Source organism: Miscanthus floridulus, chromosome 18 (assembly GCF_019320115.1).
Source record: "Miscanthus floridulus cultivar M001 chromosome 18, ASM1932011v1, whole genome shotgun sequence".
Classification (NCBI taxonomy): domain Eukaryota; kingdom Viridiplantae; phylum Streptophyta; class Magnoliopsida; order Poales; family Poaceae; genus Miscanthus; species Miscanthus floridulus.
This window is the reverse complement of record NC_089597.1, coordinates 93,820,917-93,840,683: the sequence shown is the minus strand read 5'-3', so window position 1 is coordinate 93,840,683 and position 19,767 is coordinate 93,820,917. Positions and strand designations below refer to the sequence as shown.

General features: G+C 42.0%; 1 pseudogene; it reads left to right on the top strand.

The window, feature by feature from the left end:
- Positions 1 to 16,942: 16,942 nt before the first annotated feature.
- LOC136524207 (omega-hydroxypalmitate O-feruloyl transferase-like) lies at positions 16,943 to 18,101 on the top strand (annotated as a pseudogene).
- The last annotated feature ends 1,666 nt before the right edge of the window (positions 18,102 to 19,767 follow it).

Here is a 19,767-nt window from a genome sequence, read left to right as displayed (position 1 = left end):
ACAACTTTAAATACGTAGCGGAAAAATAATCTCAATTTTGTGAATTTTACCCACAGGAAAATTCGCTTTTCTATTTTCTTTAAGCCATTTATCTATTTTCCAGGAAATAAACATTTACTGGAAAAATAAAAAACAAAAAATGACTCAGATCTGTCCTGTTCCTTCGGCCCGACCAAGAAAACGGCTTGCCCTGGCTCCGCTGACGCGCATGCTGTGCCTTCCAGGCCGCCTGGGCCGACGATCCAGTGAATTTGGAGCGTTCGTTTTCATCCGACGGCCACGCGCGCGTTTCGCTCGGAATAAAAACCAACGTCGCGGCGGCCCCGGGGAAACCCTAATTCATTCACTGTTGCTCTCTCTCTCTCTCTCTCTCTCTCTCTCTCTCTCTCTTCACCTCGCTCCGCTCTCTCCTCAGCGCAGCAGCCGCGGCCGAGCGATGAGCAAGCGAAGAGCGACAGCCATGGCGCCGTCGTCGGTGTGCGCGCTCCCAAGCGGGTGAGCGCGCTGCCGTTAAGCGGTCTAGCCATGATGCCTCCTTGGCCGGGGCCCAGTAAGCAGCTGCCCCCGGCTCGGCCTTCTTCTCCCCGTACGCCGGCGAGCCGCACTATGGCGGTGTCAGCAGCGGTCGAGGCAGGCCTCCCCTTCCCCTTCTTCCCCTTCTGATTTGTGTTCTTTCTTTTGTTCTTCTCAGATTCAACCGATTGGATCTAGGGTTAGGGTTTCTTTTCCCGATTCGATTCGTTCGATTCGGTTCATCTCTTTGATTTGATTTCTTTTCTTTTCTATTTGTACCCATACCGAGATCTACTTAATAGAATCTGGCTAGCTGTTCCCCTTTCTGGTCGCGAGTTAGGGTTAGGGTTTGACTCACTGGAGTTACTATTCATCTTCCTCGAAGGGTTAGGGTACTGTTCTTGTTCCCCGACGGGTTAGGGTTCGGATGAACCTCTGTTCTTTTCTCAGATTCGAACGGATCTACGTTGTGTTTAATTGTTCACCCATTCTAGATCTAAAACCCTAGAAACCGTGGCTCTGGTACCATTGTTAGACCTATAGGATCACTAGGAGCATAGATCTAGCCGGGTACATCATGTAAATGTATAACATGTCCTAGTACATGCACTAGACAGAGATTAGAGAGAGAGAGAGGTAGTGCTAGGTTACCGACCATCGTAGGCTTTCAATCCGCTCGTGTCCGCCATGGAATCGGTGTCTACGCTAGGGCAGCGATGGTCGGTGAAGACGACGTCGGTGATGCGTGGTGGCGATCAGCGGTGAGGGCAGTGGAGTCTGGTGACGCATTCCGGAGCCGGCGCGGTGCTGTGGTAGAGGTGCTTCCCATCACTGGCTACGCCCCTCACTAGATCGGGTTTAGGGTTTGTCGGTGGGGAGTTCGGGTCAGGCGAACCTCGTGACTTGAGCCACCGGCCCCCACCTCTATTTATTGCGCAGTATGACAGGGGCCCTTCAGCCATAGTGGGCTGGGCGCCCCCGATCAGGACGCAGATCAAAGGCCCAACTGGACCATTGGACCCAGTTTGGGACTAGAGATCAACCTAACAGGCTTGTCATGTGCAACCACGCATCATGGGGTGCCCAAGCCAGGCAAAGTTAGAAGGAACTAAAAAGCTTGACGGCTTGGGGGCAACACTCATCCCAACAAGGTGGCAATACCACATTGAAACAAGCAGATTACATGCACCACTAATGAAGACAATCCCTACTCAAATTAGTTTATTATCTCTAATTTTATTGCATGAGAAATTTAGTTTGAAGGTGTGAAACCATGCATGTTTTTAATATATATTTTTAATAAAGATTTTAAAAACGAAGAATATACAATAGGCATAGTAGCAAATTGTCAACAACATAGTTAAAGGTGTGCAGAGCGACGAGCGACATGGCCAACAATCTTGGAGATTATTGCATATGCGCCTTTTACATGTTGGGAGCACTCAATTTGAATCCTGGCTCCGCCACTGACTCTTGATCCCATAGTGTGCACGTCAGATTACTCGGCCAGCTTTGGCTTCAAGTTTGTCAACCATAAGTTTCTTACCAATAGCCATGTGAAGAACTTGTGCTTCCCCTCAGCATGAGCCTTCCATATTGATCCCGACTTAAATTGCAGTAGGACCCTCTTAATTGGGCCAAGTATGCCGGCTTGGCGCTACAAGCCCCATCTGTAGTCCACTTCCTTTTTTTGTGAGACTGTAGTCTACTTCCATATATGACCATATCAAGACCACTGGACTATCAATTCTCACAAAATCCCAAAGGTTAACCAACTTGAGCATTTGTTGTACTGAATTCATTCCCCAAATTCTAGTTCATATTAGTTAGACCATCCTTTTGCCAATTGGTTCTTTCTCCATGCCAATGGATAGAGATTAGAGGCCAGATTCATAGGGGTCCTCCCATTTAGCCAAGGAGAATGCCGGCATAACTTAGCTTTATCTCCTTGTCCAAAGAGAACACTCATTCTCACCCTTAACAATGCTTTATATGTGATACCACACGTCAATTGTGCGCCAATCCAAGGTCAATTAGGCTCCCTTTCAAGCATAGCCATCTAAGAGAAGCACTCAACCAAATCGATCAAAATCCAGTATGCCCAGTCCCCCTATCTTTTGGCTTCACACTACTACAGAATGGACTTGTTGTCCCAGGCGGTAACAGCCTTTAGTCTCGGTTACCGCGCCGGGACAACGATCCCGGGACTAAAGGTGCCACCTTTAGTCCCGGATCATCGAGCCGGGACTAAAGAGGGACCTTTAGTCCTGGTTGGTGTTACCAACCGGGACTAAAGGCTCTCCAGCCGAGCAAACGTGGCCGCACCCTTTAGTTCCGGTTGGTAACCCCAACCGGGACTAAAGGTTCCTTTTCTTTTTCTTTTTTTAATTTGTTTTCAGTTTAGTTACACGTATTTGTTTAATATATAATATGTTTTTATGTACGTATTCTACGCTGCTAATATAAATACACGCATGCATATAATTACATCTAATTCTCATCTCGAGCATTATTATATTCGAATAAAGTATGAACCTATATATATTATAGATATATATATGTACATATACAACACTTTCATAATCTTGTTCTCAAAAATAATGATATCAATAAACATTTAATTTACATAATTTATTCCTGAGGATCAAAGTAGAACTCGCCGTTGGGATTTGGCACTTTTTCTAGAAGATATCATGCTATTGACTCTTGAACTGCTTTCAGATGGTCTTTTTGCATGACCCTTCGTTTCAACCATTCAGTCTTGCATTTGAAATAAAAGGAAAAGTATTAATACATATATATATATATATATTCATTTAAAAATAAATAAAAAATTGATATATACGTACTCTGAGGACATCTTTAGGAGTTCTTCTTATGTGCACAGTGATAAATTCACAAACGTAGTATCCACACAAGTTATTACCTGGTTCCTGCCGCAAACACCACTGTACGAGAAGAAGATTATTCTCATCATCTCACACGTAAATTGAAGTACGATATAGTAATTAAACACGTGGGGAAGTGTATATAGTACAACTTACTGGTATTTCAACTACATTAAGTGGTGCCTTGCAATCCTTGCGATGTTGCCGAATAAACTTTTTCCAAACCCTGTGCGACCAATAATGTACGATCGTTAATAAATTATGGCAAAGTCTATTCAATAATAGTTGTGCACGAGAGATCGAAATTACCCCTGGATAATGTCTATCATATCTTAGTGTAGTGCTCGCTCTTTTCTCAACGAGTCAAAGATTACTACCCGACTTGAGTTTAACTCAATAACAATGAGTATCCAGTGAAACCTGCATTGGTTTATACACACACGTATATGCATATAAGTTGTATTGATATTACATAAAATGTGTAGACTACATTATTATTAACACTTACTCAAAGTTGTACGGGAAAAGTATTGTTGTCTTGTCATACTGCTTCACGAAGAACATCATGATATTCTCCTGTGCTTCAGATACCCACCGCTCCTTGACAATAATATCAGTTTTGAATACGATATAAGGATCAATAAAGCCAACACTGGTGTCTTGTATTCTTTGGAGCTCTGACATCTGGAATCTGTATATAAATATAAGTTACATGTGAGGATAATTATATACACGTACGCATGGAAGTGAGTTTATTAAATAAAAGTAAGAATCACTTACAAACAAAAGGAGCTAATGATTGATTTGTCCAGAGCGTCCAAGTGGAATAGTTGATTCAATTTTTCAAAACTAATATGTAAGATGTCATCGCCACGGAAGTAATGATGGTCTCTAAATCTGACAAAGATCCATTGCTCACCCCTGCCACACGCCTGCATGTACCACTTGTTGAGCAAGTACATTTGTGTACCCAATTCATTCAGAGCCGCAGAGTTTTATAGACTTTTGCCATATTTATAAGTCTTCCAGGTATCAACTTCTAGGTTCTAGATTGGAGCTTTGCCCATCAATTGATCCAAGGTTAAACCAGTATCTTTAAAAAAAGCATTAAGGGCTTGAACCGACACTTCTCTAGAGTTGTCTAGTCGATAGACTTCTATGTTGGAACCATATTCATTAGCAACAACAAGATTTTGCATTGGTTGCTTCTGTTGTTCGAGCTGTGGGACATCCTTTCCTAATGCTCTTTTCCTTTTCTTACCTGCATCATGTGACTTCACGAGGGAGCGGTCATAGTCTGATAGTGGCGAAGGCTTACGAAGTTCAATCATCTTTTTCTTGTGAGCATCGACCTTCTGCCTCAGCACCTCTCGTGGTAGGTAAAAGTACAGCTTCTCCTTAAGCTTCACTTGACTCTTATTTTTGGTATCTATAAAAAAATCTTTCACTTTTTTGTCTTCTTTAGCTGCTATTTGCTCATCAGTCTTTTTAGGAAGTATTTCTTGAGAAATAACTCTTTTTCTCGAGGTTTTCTTTGTCGCCGGGACCTTAGACGTCTTTGTAGTGCGTCGCTGTGGAGGGGGTGGGGGCGGTGTTGGAGACCGGCGTGGAGGCGATGTGGCCGGTGTTGGTGGAGATTGGCGTGGAGGTGTTGGAGATCGTTGTGGAGGCGGTGGGGCCGGTGTAGGAGTTGGAGATTGTTGTGAAGGTGATGGGGCCGGTGTAGGAGTTGGCGATCGCCGTGGGGATGAAGTCGTCTCACCCCTCGTGACGCTGTGATGAGATGGGGAATGAATAATTAGGCTAGGCTAGGGGGAGACCCTGCTACAAAAACAAGTTGTGTGTCAATTATTTTTGAAGCCAATAGAAAATTAATGGAAAATAATATTTCATTCACTTTCATTCATACCTAGGGTGAGGTAGGGGAAGCGGTGGCGCCCCAGGAATGATGATGAAGCGTTTGCGCCATTGAATAAATGTCTTCTCTGCTTCTCCTAGTGTCTTCTCCCCATCACCGCCTTCAATGTCAAGAGGAACATTGTTGTAACCTTTGAGCACTCTATCGACCGAGACGCTAGCATATCCAGGTTGAATAACTAACCCATGGATTCTTGGTGTCTTCGTTCGGTCTATTGGAGATACAACCCTTATAGCCACCATGATTGATGCATTATTACCATCTGGAATGTGCAGCTCACATGTTGTTAGAGGCTCGGTAATGTCATCAACAGGGAAGCGCAACCCAGCGTCGTCTTGAATAACTGGTAGCTCCGTAAAAGCACAACTGCTTTTCATCTGACCAACAGGGCTAATGGTGACTCCCGGCGTTGATTGCGATTGCATTTGACTCATTGCTAGCTGCACTTGCCTCTTGATCTCCTCCTGCATTCTTGCCTCAAGAGATTTTTCTTGTTCACGTGATTCAAGCAATGCTTGTCGTGACTCATCAACAAATTGCTCTAATGCACGGATTCGTTCTGCCTCCTCATCCTTCTTTCTCTAGCGGCTTCTGTAGGTATCCTTGTCTGCTAGGAATGCATGTAGCTACGGAACCGCCCCATAGCCTCTTGTTCGACCACCGTGTTCGGGATTCTCTAGGGCATATGTCAATTCATCCTTCTCTCTGTTGGGCTTGAAAACACCACTATCAGCTTCTTCCCTAGCACGAGCTAGTCTCTGTGTTGCTTTGTCAATTTTTTGGCTGAAAATTAGCTTGCCAGTGTCTGGGTCTAGGCTTCCCCCATGAGCATAGAACCAATTCTTCGCGCGTTGAGGCCAGTTCTTCTCTATTGTTTCAGGTATGATTCCCTTGGCAGTAATCTCTGCTTCTAGGTTCTACCACTTGGGAATAGCACTCCTATAACCACCTGATCCCATGCGATGATGGTATTGCTTCTGTCGGGCATTCTGCCGATTCCTCATCACACGTTCCTCACTATCTTGAGATGTCTTGTATTCTACGAAGGCATCCTAATGGGACTCCAACTTTTTATACAATGTCTTCTTCCAACTCTGGAACAATGTTGCCATCTTCTTCATTGTCCAATCCCTCACTAGCTCCTTCAAAGCATCATCTGCTTGTAATGTGAAATGCTGAGCGATATCTCTCCAAGCTAGGTTCTTGTCATGATCAGATACAAAACTAATATTAGGAGCGGATATCTTCTGCTTCCATTCACGAGCACTAACTGGGATCCTATCCCTTACAATGAACCCACATTGATTGACATATGTCTGAGCATGTGGTCCCAATGGTTTGCCGATGTCGGTGTTAAATTTTGATATTATGAAATGGCCCTCTAATGACTTTTTTGGCTCTCGGACTTTCCTACTTTTGTCGGTGGTTGATGTAGATCCAGAGACCGACTACATGAGTAGAAACACAACGATTAACAACAAATATACGTACGCATGCATCTATAAGAAATGATAGATAATCGAATATACCTCGCCAGTATTTTCTTGCGCGACAATTTGTTGATCTTCAACCACCGGCATATTTAGGATATCCTCATAATCAGCAAAGTACTGACTCGTGTCATCTACATCCACATTGATGCCGGCGTTGATAATATCCGCCATTATGTCATCACTCAAGTTATCATTCGGAGCAGCCATTTGTATCTTCAAGATAACACATAGATAGAATTACTATGGTACATAACATAAGTACATGTGATAACACATATAGAATTACTAAATCCAATTAAATATAATAACACATAATATTTCATAAGGATAAACAATAATAAGGTATAGGCTTTGGAATCGAATCAAAAACACTTTTGATCCAAAAACATGGAAATAAGTACATGTATATATATACACATATAATGATACAATATATTTTCTCTCTCTCTCAACACATAGAAATAAGTGCATATGTCTATATCTCTAGATATGCATGTGATACACATAGAATGTCTCTCTAGATACAATTTTCTCTCTCTCTCAACACATGAAAATAAGTACATGTATATATACATATAGAAATAATTAAGTACATATGTATACATATAGAATCTCTCTAGATATAATATATATAGAGAGATAGAATATATAATTACTAAATCCAATTAAATAAATCTAACATGAAATTAGATAAACTAGTAATAGATAATACATTTTAATCTAACATATATCAAAAACTATAATAAAAAACTATCTAAAAAACTATCTAAATAAAATACTAATTAAATTTTAATACATTTAATCTAATATATCAAAAACTACCTAAGAAATAACTAAAAAACTAACAATAATAAACTACTAATTAAAATTTAATACATTTTAATCTAACATACAACCGAGACTTTGTAAAAAAAAATCTAAAAAGCATGGCTGATCGAGAGCATGCAGCATATCAAGCAGAGTACTCGACGGAGGCCGTACGGTGGGCGCGTGGGAAGCGTCGGCGACGGAGGGTGTGGTCGGGTGCGGCGGCGGAGACGGGATGCGGCATTGCGGGCCGGGAGAATGGCACGGCCGAGCAGGGGTAGACGACGGTGGCGCGGCAGAGACGAGCTCGACGACGGCGGATGGCGCGGCCGGGCGGGCTGAGCGACGGAGGCGAGATCGAAGATGAACAGAACAAACGTTCGATATATATAGGCCGGGACCCTTTAGTCCCGGCTGGTAACACCAGCCGGGACTAAATGTATTTTTGGGCAGGCACCGAAATTGCCACCAACCCTTTAGTCCCGGTTCTTGGTCTGGGCCGGGACTGAAGGCCTGAAAATTTTGGCAACCCGCCAGCGTAATTGGAAAGGCCTGGGATTTTGATTTTGTTTAATACTAAGTTAATCAATTAATTCCATAGCAACTTCAATACTTTGCAATATTTATTTTAAAAAATACTATTGATTAACTAATTATTTATTGTAAATAGGAAAATTTTGTAACCTAAAGTTTTTAATTTCTTTTATGAATATAGAATATAAATGTTACTAATACTAAGTATTTTGTTAATGCAAAAATATATTTGTAACTTAAAATTAATAAAACTAATATTATTCGATAGGAAATTTATTATCACATTATTGTAACGTCAATGTTTTAATTTTGTCTCGGTTTTTGACCAAAATTGATAGGAAATTTTTGTTGAACCTACAAAAATAAAGAAAATGTAGTATTTTTTGTTTTACAATTTTCTCAAATGAAAAATGGCCTATATAAGGAATGTAGATATTGATGAGCTTAACAAACTTGGTATTCACAACTTTTCAATTTGAGACAATCTAGGGTCCCGAAAACTAGTTTGTAGGCGTTGAAATTTAAAAATCACAAATTTGAATCATCCAAACTTTCTCAAATGGAAAGTTGACCAAAACAACAATTGTAGATATTTTTGAGTTTAACAAACTTGGTATTCAAAACTTTTCAATTTGAACTCATTTAGAGTTCATAATACTAGAGTCAAAGTGTTGTTTTTTCATTTGACCAAATTTGACTTGGTCAAACTTGCTCAAATGAGACACTAAATGACCTCAGATGAAAAAAATCTGAATACTAAGTTTGATCATCTCAGCAAGATTTACAATTGTTACATAGCTCATTTTCCTATTTGAGAAATTTTTATCAAACACTAGTCACAACTTCTTAAATCTCATATAGACTTTCTAAAACTATGCCACACACTTGTAAAATTTAAACTACATTTTGTTTTAAGGTTTCTTAAATGAAAAAATGGCCTATATAAGGATTGTAGATATTGATGAGCTTAACAAACTTGGTATTCTAAACTTTTCAATTTGAGACAATCTAGGGTCCCGAAAACTAGTTTGTAGGCGTTGAAATTTAAAAATCAAAATTTGAACCATCCAAACGTTCTCAAATGGAAAGTTGACCAAAACAACAATTGTAGATCTTTTTGAGTTTAACAAACTTGGTATTCAAAACTTTTCAATTTTAAGTTATTTAGAGTTCATAATACTAGAGTCAAAGTGTTGTTTTTTCATTTGACCAAATTTGACTTGGTCAAACTTGCTCAAATGAGACACTAAATGACCTCAGATGAAAAAACTCTGAATACCAAGTTTGATCATCTCAGCAAGATCTACAATTGTTACATAGCTCATTTTCCCATTTGAGAAATTTTTATCAAACACTAGTCACAACTTCTTGAATCTCATATAGACTTTCTAAAACTATGTCACACACTTGTGAAATTTGAACTACATTTTGTTCAAGCTTTCTCAAATGAAAAAATGGCCTATATAAGGATTGTAGATATTGATGAGCTTAACAAACTTGGTATTCAAAACTTTTCAATTTGAGACAATCTAGGGTCCCAAAAACTAGTTTGTAGGCGTTGAAATTTAAAAATCATAAATTTGAACCGTCCAAACTTTCTCAAATGGAAAGTTGACCAAAACAACAATTGTAGATCTTTTTGAGTTTAACAAACTTGGTCAAACTTGCTCAAATAAGACACTAAATGACCTTAGATGAAAAAACAATTGTGAAGTCATAACATATTACATAATATCCATCTCTAAAACATAATATATTAAACATGCATCGTTGTATCATGCGGGCACAACAGTGAATTTCTTCTTGACGTATGACCCTTGGTTATGATCTTGTCGTAACCATGGAGTGTCTTCATTATTTAACATGATGCTTGGATCTTTCTTCACTATGAAGGGTGGAATTCGGACATTTCTTTCGTAATCTTCTGACATGTCTGACATGTCTGACTTTGGCTCATTGATCATTGAGTTGATGTTTTTGTTTTTTCCTCTCTTTGATTTTGTAGACATGTCTTTCACATAGAACACCTGACTCACATCGGCAGCAAGGACGAATGGTTCATCTTTGTACCTAATATTGTTGAGGTCCACTGTTGTCATTCCATACTCTTTGTCGACTGTTACCCCTCCTCCGGTCAGCATCACCCATTGGCACCGGAACAAAGGGACTTTAAAATTAGGTGCGTAGTCTAGTTCTCATATATCTTCTATGCGGCCATAATATGTTTGTATATTCCCATTTGGATCTGTGCCATCTATGCGAACACCACTATTTTGATTGGTGCTCCTTTTATCTTGGGCAACTGTGTAAAATATATTTCCATTTATCTCGTACCCTTAGTACATGAGGATATGCCATGATGGTTGCCTAGCCAATAAATACAGTTGCTCATCAATATTGTCATCGCCTTGACATTCTTTTCGCAACCAACCACTGAAACTTTCCATGTGCTGACGCCTAATCCAAGCTTCAGTCTTCCTTGGAAACTTGGATCGTAAGAACTCCTTATGTATCTCGATGTATGGATGCACCAATGATGAGTTCTGAAGAATTGTGTAGTGTGCTTTGTTGAAATAATCGTCTTCCATGCCAATATATGTTTTCTTCCCTAAAGTTCCTTTACCACTGAGTCTCCCCTCATGTCGCGATTCAGGAATACCAATCGAGGCAAGGTCAGGAATAAAGTCAACATAGAACTCAATGACCTCCTATGTTCCATAGCCCTGGGCGATGCTTCCTTCAGGCTTAGAACGGACTTTCACATATTTCTTCAAGACTCCCATAAACCTCTCGAAGGGGAACATGTTATGTAAGAACACAGGTCCAAGAATACTAATCTCCTTCACCAAATGAACTAGGAGGTGTGTCATGATATTAAAGAAGGATGGAGGGAACACCAACTCAAAGCTGACAAGACATTGAACCACATCATTCTGTAGAGTAGCTAGTTCCACTGGATTGATTGCCTTCTGAGAAATTGCATTGAGGAATGCACATAGCTTCACGGTGGCTAGACGTACATGTGGAGGTAGAATTCCTCTTAAAGCAACTGGAAGCAATTGCATCATAAGCACGTGGTAGTCGTGGGACTTTAAGTTTAGGAATTTCTTATCTGGCACATTTATTATACCCTTTATATTGGAGGAGAATCCCGATGGGACCTTGATGCTGCTTAGATATTCAAACATGCTGTCCCTCTCTTCTTTGCTAAGCGTGTAGCTAGCAGGACTTAAGTAATGACATCCATCATCTGTCTTCTCTAAATGAAGGTTGTCTCATTCTTTAATGCCCTGCAAGTCCTGATGTGCTTCAAGTGAATTCTTTGGCTTCCCGTACACACCCATGAATCCTAACAGGTTCACACAAAGATTCTTTGTCAGGTGCATCACGTCGATTGCGTTGCGGACCTCTAGGACTTGCCAATAGGGTAGCTCCCAAAAGATGGACTTCTTCTTCCATATGGGTGCGTGCCCCTTAGCATCTTTGGGAACAGATTCGCTGCCTTGTCCCTTTCCAAATACTACTTTCACATCCTTGACCATTGCGAGTACATCTTCCCCGGTTCGGTTATGAGGCTTCTTTCGGTGGTCTGGCTTACCTTTAAAATGCTTACCTTTCTTTCTTACTTAGTGATTCAAAGGAAGGAATCGACGATGGCCAAGGTACATGACCTTTCGACATCTTTTCAAATATATACTGTCAAGGTCATCAAAACAATGTGTGCATGCATTATATCCTTTGTTTGTCTGACCTGAAAGATTACTTAAAGTAGGCTAATCATTGATTGTTACGAACAACATTACTCATAGGTCAAAGTGTTCTTGTTTGTACTCATCCCAGACACGTACACCTGGTTTATTCCATAAAACTAGAAGTTCTTCAACTAATGGCTTCAGATAGACATCAATGTCGTTGCCAGGTTGCCTCGGACCTTGGATGAGGATCGGCATCATAATGAACTTCTACTTCATGCATAACCATGGAGGAAGGTTGTAGATACATAGAGTAACTAGCCAAGTGCTATGACTAGTGCTCTACTCCCCAAAAGGATTCATACCATCTGTACTTAAGGCGAACCTTAAGTTTCTAGCCTCATTTGCAAACTCTGGAAATTCCCTGTCTATCGCTCTCCACTGGAACCCATCAGCTGGGTGTCTCAGCATATTGTCTACCTTACGGTCTTCTTTATGCCACCGCAACAACTTTGCATGGTCTTTATTTCTGAACAAACGTTTTAAGCGTGGTATTATAGGAGCATACCACATAACCTTGGCAGAGATTTTCTTTCTAGGACGTTGTTCACCCTCGATGTCACCAGGATCATCGCACCTGATCTTATACCGCGATGCTTTACATACCGGGCATTCATCCAAATTCTCGTATTCATTGCCATGGTAGAGGATGCAATCATTAGGACATGCATGTATCTTCTGGATTTTTAATCCCAATGGGCAGACAACCTTTTTTGCTTCGTACGTAGTGGTGGGCAATTCATTTGGTTTCGGAAGCATCTTCTTTATGAGGTTCAATAAATTCCCAAATGCCTCGTCGGATATACCATTCTTTGCCTTCCAATATAGCAATTCCAGTGTTGTACCCAGCTTTTTTTGCCCCTCTTCGGCCGTCGGGTATAGCAACTTCCTATGATCCTCAAGCATGCGCTCAAACTTAACTTTCTCTTTTTCACTTTCCAATTCTTGTTGTGCATCACGAATGGCATCGCCAAGAGCATCATCGAGATCATCTTCTACCGCTACCTCTTCTTCATCTCCCCCTATTATAGTATCATCAAAGGCACCATACCGAGCAATAATGTCATCAATGTCTAAATCTTCTCCTTCACCTTCTTCTATCATTACCCCGCTTTCTCCATGCTTAGTCCAACATATATAGTTTGACATAAAACCTGACTTAAGCAAATATGAATGAAGACTCAATAAGCTTGAATATTCCTTTAAATTCTTACATAGGGCACATGGACAGCACATGAAACCATCCCGCTTATTTGCCTTGGCCACACCTAAGAAATAGTGCAAGCCCTCAATAAAGTCTTGGGAGCAGTGATCGGCATTGTACATCCAATGGCGTGACATAATCTGTATTACACGACAAATTATGAAAACCTTAAACATAATTAAGTATTTATTACACAACATAAATGACACACACACGGTTGATTAATTAACTAAGCCTGGCTACAACGTAAGCAATCCCAACTATCACTAAACAAACTAAAACTACAATGCACTTCAGTAACATAATTATTTCGTGATCGTACACAACTAAAACAGACAAATCATTCTTCTGTTGAATATCAATAAGCTTCTCCTGCTGGCTCACTGACTCATCAGCAGCAGCCGCTACCTCAAGCGCACCCAAATTCTACACGTATGTAGCATAATCTTCCTCCCAGTACCAACCATCGCATCCATTGCCCTCCCACTGAAATTAAAGCCAAAAAATATTTAGTCAAAAATATTCAAGAAAAGCAGGTCAATTAGCCATAATTATAAAATGCGTAAGAAACTCACATCGCGATCCAGGCACTTGTAGAAAACACGACCCTTGTTGGGTCCCTGTCTCTTAACTCGGTACTCCATCACAATATTCTGCTTACACTTGCCGCAGATAATGAGAGGGAGTTCTGGCCTCAGTCGTTTCGCAACCGAACGAGAGGCCGATGATCCGGTACCAGTTGTCATCTACTTTCTATACTTATTTTTGCAAACTAGTGTAAATTTCATATTTCCTAAAATGATATATTTAAATAAAACTAGTACGGATTTCACATGTTTCAATAAATAACCATCCGTACTAGTTGACCTTGCTTACGTGATCATCTCGGCCAGCATTTCTCCACCGGACGACACCGTACTTGGCTAAGGAAGAGCTCTGATCCTACGAGAAAGGGAACACGGTCTTCCACGACCGTTGCCGCTCTCCCTCGTAGAATCAAAGTTCCTCCTTGACGTCCGTTACCGCTCGGCAGAGAACATGTTGGCCGAGCTGAACACGGTCCGCAAGTTCAACTAGTACGGATTTTCTATAATTTTCTAACTATTTACTAAGTTTTTCATTTCATGGAAAATTTAATTCTAAAAAAAGGCATGATTTCTAAGTAGTTCATTTCATGGAAAAAATAATTCTAAGTGACCTGCTCGATATCGGCGAGCTCACGAACGTTTAGGTTGCCGATGATAGTAACATTTGTAGATGACATTTATAGGTCTGAAGTTATCAAATATCCATCAAATTATAGCTCAAAAACATGTTTTAATAAATAACCATCCATACTAGTTGACCTTGCTTATGTGATCAACTCGGCGAGCATTTCTCCACCGGACGACACTGTACTTGGCCAAGGAAGAGCTCCGATTCTATGAGAAAGGGAATACGGTCTTCCACGACCGTTGCCGCTCTCCCTCGTAGAATCAAAGCTCCTCCTTGACGTCCGTTACCGCTCGGCAGAGAACATGCTCGCCGACCTGAACACGGTCCGCAAGTTCAACTAGTATGGATTTTCTACAATTTTCTAACTATTTTCTAAGTTTTTCATTTCATGGAAAATTTAATTCTAAAAAATAAAAGGCATGATTTCTAAGTATTTCATTTCATGAAAAAAATAATTCTAAGTGACCTGCTTGATATCGGCGAGCTCGCGGGCGTTTAGGTTGCCGAGGATAGTAACATTTGTAGATGACATTTGTAGGTCTGAAGTTATCAAATATCCATCAAATTATAGCTCAAAAACATGTTTCAATAAATAACCATCCGTACTAATTGACCTTACTTACGTGATCATCCCGGCGAGCATTTCTCCACCGAATGGCACCGTACTTGGCCAAGGAAGAGCTCCGATTCTATGAGAAAGGGAACACGGTTTTCCACGACCGTTGCCGCTCTCCCTCGTAGAATCAAAGCTCCTCATTGACGTCCGTTACCGCTCGGCAGAGAACATGCTTGCCAAGCTGAACACGGTCCGCAAGTTCAACTAGTACAGATTTTCTATAATTTTCTAACAATTTTCTAAGTTTTTCATTTCATGAAAAAATTAATTCTAAGATCACGTAAGCCACCGGGGACGAGGATGGCGCGTGCTCCAGCGAGGACGAGCGAGGCGTGATTTTGATGAACTAATTTAACTTTTGTTTATCCAAACATATATGCAAATCATCATGTGATTTTGAGCTAAAAATGACATATAAAATCATAATAAAGTCCAACATATAAAGTTACACATGCATCTACATCGCAAAATGAGATAAGCTACTGATAAAACATAAGAGGATTAAGTTTGTTACCTCCAAAATCGAAGAGCAACACCAATGGAGGGGGAGAGAGCAAGAACAACAGCAAGCTGAAGAACAGAGACAGTGAGTTTGAATGCAATGGCTCGGGCTCGGGGAGGAAGAAATGAGCTGAATTATAGACCGGGATAATTAGTCCCGGTTAGGGGTCCAAACCAGAACTAAAGATTAATCTTTATTCCCGGGGCATCACCCAAACCAGGACTAAAAGCTTTAGTCCCGGTTGATATTACCAACCGGGACTAAAGGTAAACCTTTAGTCCCGGTTGGTAATACCAGCCGGGACTAAAGATCCCTGCCCCGCGGACGACCGTTGGGCAGGGACCTTTAGTCCCAGTTGGTATTACCAACCGGGACTAAAGGGTCCTTTAGTCCCGGGGGCAAAAAATGCCGAGGCAAATGTCAAATTGGGACATCGTTCTAAAGTCTCTAGTAGTGTCATCACCTTCTGCCACTTAACAAGGCAATGATCTCCACTTGCATTTTATGATCCCTTCCAAAAGAAAGCTCTCCTTATCTTATCAATTTTCTTTATTGCCCATTTCTTCATTGCAAAGACTATTAAAAATGGACTGGCATGAACGACATCACAGAGTTAACTGAGATTAATCTCCCTACATTATCCATAAATCTCGATTTTCAACTTGAAAGTTTTGGGGAGACCTTGTTGATTACTGGTTGAATATTAGTCCTTTTGAGCGGCCAAGCCCAAATACTTGCATGGAAACTACATGATCAAACACTTAACATTGGATAGGATGTTGTCTAATTAAACCCACCACAAGAAATTGGATATATAGATAACACACTTGGAAAGATTTGATACTAGGTCCCTGAATGCTTTTGAGCTAGTGCAACACGCTTGCACTAGTTCTATTCTTTGCTACATCCACCAGTTCGTATATACTATCTTTTCTAAATATGAAATAACTCCTTTGTTCAATATCCTTTCTTTTCTAAACGCATTATATGCACGACCACAATAGGGAAATTAAGGCATGTGATAGTTTCACACCATATCTTTGCCACGTATCCAATGGCTATTTTGCTTTGGATCACCGCTCAGCCTTACCCTCCCAAGTCCTAAATTAAACGCCTTATAATATCCTTACTATTTTCTTAATTCTGATTAAATATCCTCAGAAAAGTTATTTCCTTTTTCTCCTTCATTACCCTTTTTCTCTAGTTCTTGCGCCGTGAGTGTATTGAATTGATTAGCATGCATTTAAGTTGGGTCAGGCATAGAAAAAGGAAGCAAAAAAGTTATCATAGACTTACATTTAATATATTTTTCGAGAATTAATTTATTATATTTGAGATTGGGAGAGAAGGTGGCGCCATGGCCAAACTAGGGTTTTGCCAGAGGCTAGGATAAGCACCTTCAGTCACCTGAAGCAGAGATAGACCCTTTTAAGTTTTGAAGAAACTTCCTCAAAGTAAATCGCCAGAATCACTACTCCTTTCTCCACGTGATGTCCAACAATGTTGAAAGAGCTTTTTACCTGTATAGCCTTGAAAAAAATGCATCTCGTGGGCTTTTTTCTTTTGAACTTACCTGTATGACTCTGATACGAAATTTTCTTCCTTCTATGACTTTTTGTCAAGTCTGTTGTTAGTTTGTCCACTGTTTGATAGGCGAAATATCTAAATTGCCCTTCTGTGTTTCTGCCAATACCGCGGCATCCAATCCAGACCGACATCGAGCGGGCGGAAACACACGACACCGAGGATGGGGGAGGGCTCCGACGCCGCCGCAGCCGGCCAGGGACCGCCGCGGGGATCTCCGGCCCCCGGATCTCCTGCAGGGTGTGTTCGAGCTGCGCATCGAGCAGCAGGGGAGCCGTCGCTGGTGCCGCCAGCGGAGGAGACGCCCAGCGGCCTCTACTGCCTCTCCAACCCTGGACCAGAACATTGCCGTCATCGTGCAGACCGTGTACTGCTTCAGGGCGGCAGACGGCTCCGGCGACGGAATCAGCGCCTGCGACGTGCTGAGGGAGTCGCTGGCGAAGGTGCTCGTCCACTACTACCCGCTCGCTGGGCGGCTGGCGATCTCGATCAGGCGAGGGGAAGCTGGTCGTGGACTGCACGGGCGAAGGCGCCGTGTTCGTGGAGGCTGAGGCGGACTGCACCATGGCGGACATCGGCGACGTCACCGACCCTAACGCCTCCGTGCTCGGCAGGCTCTTGTACAGCGTCCCCGGCGCCAAGAACATACTCGAGATGCCGCTGCTTGCAGCCCAGGTACGATAACAATGGGCGATCGATCCATGGACATGCATGGTAACCAAGTTCAAGTGTGGCGACTTCGTGCTGGGGCTGGCCATCAACCACTGCATGTTCGATGGCGTCAGCGCCATGCAGTTCGTCAACTCGTGGGACGAGACGGCGCACGGCCTCCCGCTGTCGCTCCCACCGGCCCTCGACCGTGCCGTCCTCCGCGCGCACGACCCGCCGTAGGTCGACTTCCCGCACCACGAGTTCGCGCAGATCACCGACGACGATGAGGACGACGGGGAGGACTCGGACTCCCAGCTCCTGCACCGCTCGTTCCGGTTCACGCCGAGTTCCAGCGGCTCGTGGAGGAGGTGACCGCGGCCTGAAGGACGACTAGATAACGAATCCGCATGCTCGTATACGCCAGTGCTGCGTGTCATTTGTGTTTCTTGTTTTTTTTTCTTTTGAAAACTTGTTTGTGTTGCTGGTGGCAGTGCTATGTTCTAGTGAACTCGTCCTTGTTAAATGATTAATGAAATTTTAATGAACGCACAATAGTGGAGTCTGGCAATAGCCCGATTGGAGCTCGTTGTATGTAAGACCAATTATGTTTGAAATCGTACTTTTAATTTGTGTGACTTTAATTTTGTGAGTATGAAACTATGGTTAATTGCAATGCATTTGTGTAATTTTTATGCATTTGATAAGCTCATTTTATTGCAATGTATTTGTGTACTTGATTATGTATGTTATTATGTACTGTTATGTGTGAATTTATTTGTGTAATATTACTCCAAATGTATAAGAAACAAACAAAACTCTATATTTTATTTTTTTTGCAAGGGGTAAAATGGTTATTTTACCCTTGACTTAACCCCGCCAAGTGCTCAAAACAAATAGAAGACCATAGAAGAAAGAAAATTTGATTTCAGGGTCATGTAAGTTCAAATAAAAAAGGGCCACATCTATTTTTTTAGGGCCAAAGCTCATGTTGAAAAGAGGGGGCGGCCGTACAGGTGTGTCATGCGCTGGGCCCTGGGAGGGCACCTGGCCACCTGCTGGGCTTTTTCTAATGATTTGACCCAGTTCCAGTTTCCCGTGTCTCTGGCAAATGAACCAGAACCACCCTGTGTTCGTGTAGAAATCTTCTTGAGCCCTTGTTTAGTTGGACCCCAAAATCTAAAAAGTTGCTACAGTACTTGTCATATCGAATATTTACGGCCCGTGCATGGAGCATTAAATATAGACGAAAAGAAAAACTAATTACACAGTTTGGTGGGAAATTGCGAGACGAACGTTTTAAGCCTAATTAATCAATATTTGGACACTATTTGTCAAATAAAAACGAAGGTGCTATAATAGCCCCAAAATCCAAATTTTGCGAACTAAACAAGGGCTGAGTTCTAAAAGGTGCCTGACCGCCACGCTGCTCCTGAGAGCATGTGCCCTCACATTATTCGTACCGGATACATGCGCAACATGAGAGAGACAATCAGCGTGTTCGATTGCTGAAGTTTCAGTTTATTTTAATTTATTTTCTCTCACAAAATACTATTGAATCATTCAAAATAATCTAAAATCTACTATGCAACCCATCAATCCAATACGCCCAATAATTATAAATCATTGGATTCACACTAAGATACGTGCACAACAGGAGTATGGTCTCCCTCCGTCTGCACGCATCCCACTGCGAATCCAACGGTTCCCCATGTGAGGGCACGTGCTCCTGAGAGCAAACTTTACTTTCTCCGTGAGCATCTATGGCATTTGGCGCCCAATATTCCATTCACTCCATATATATAACTGTTCATGGCTCATGTGGATACAGAGCGTCATTGTACAGCGCAACCAACTAGCGTGATCAGTCTCAGTCCTCCAGTTCGTTCACGTGCACACCGATCAAGCAATCAGCTCTCGGCGTCGGAGACGAGGAGGCTAAAGTAGACGGTGTAGAACTCGTCCTGCAGGCTCCGCAGCGGCTCCAGCAGGAAGTTCCGCGCCGTCCCGCGCGCCGCGAAGCTCAGCGGGTGGTACCGCCTCAGCGGCGCCGCGCGCGCGAAGCTCGCCGCGCGCCGGAACGCCGCCTCCTC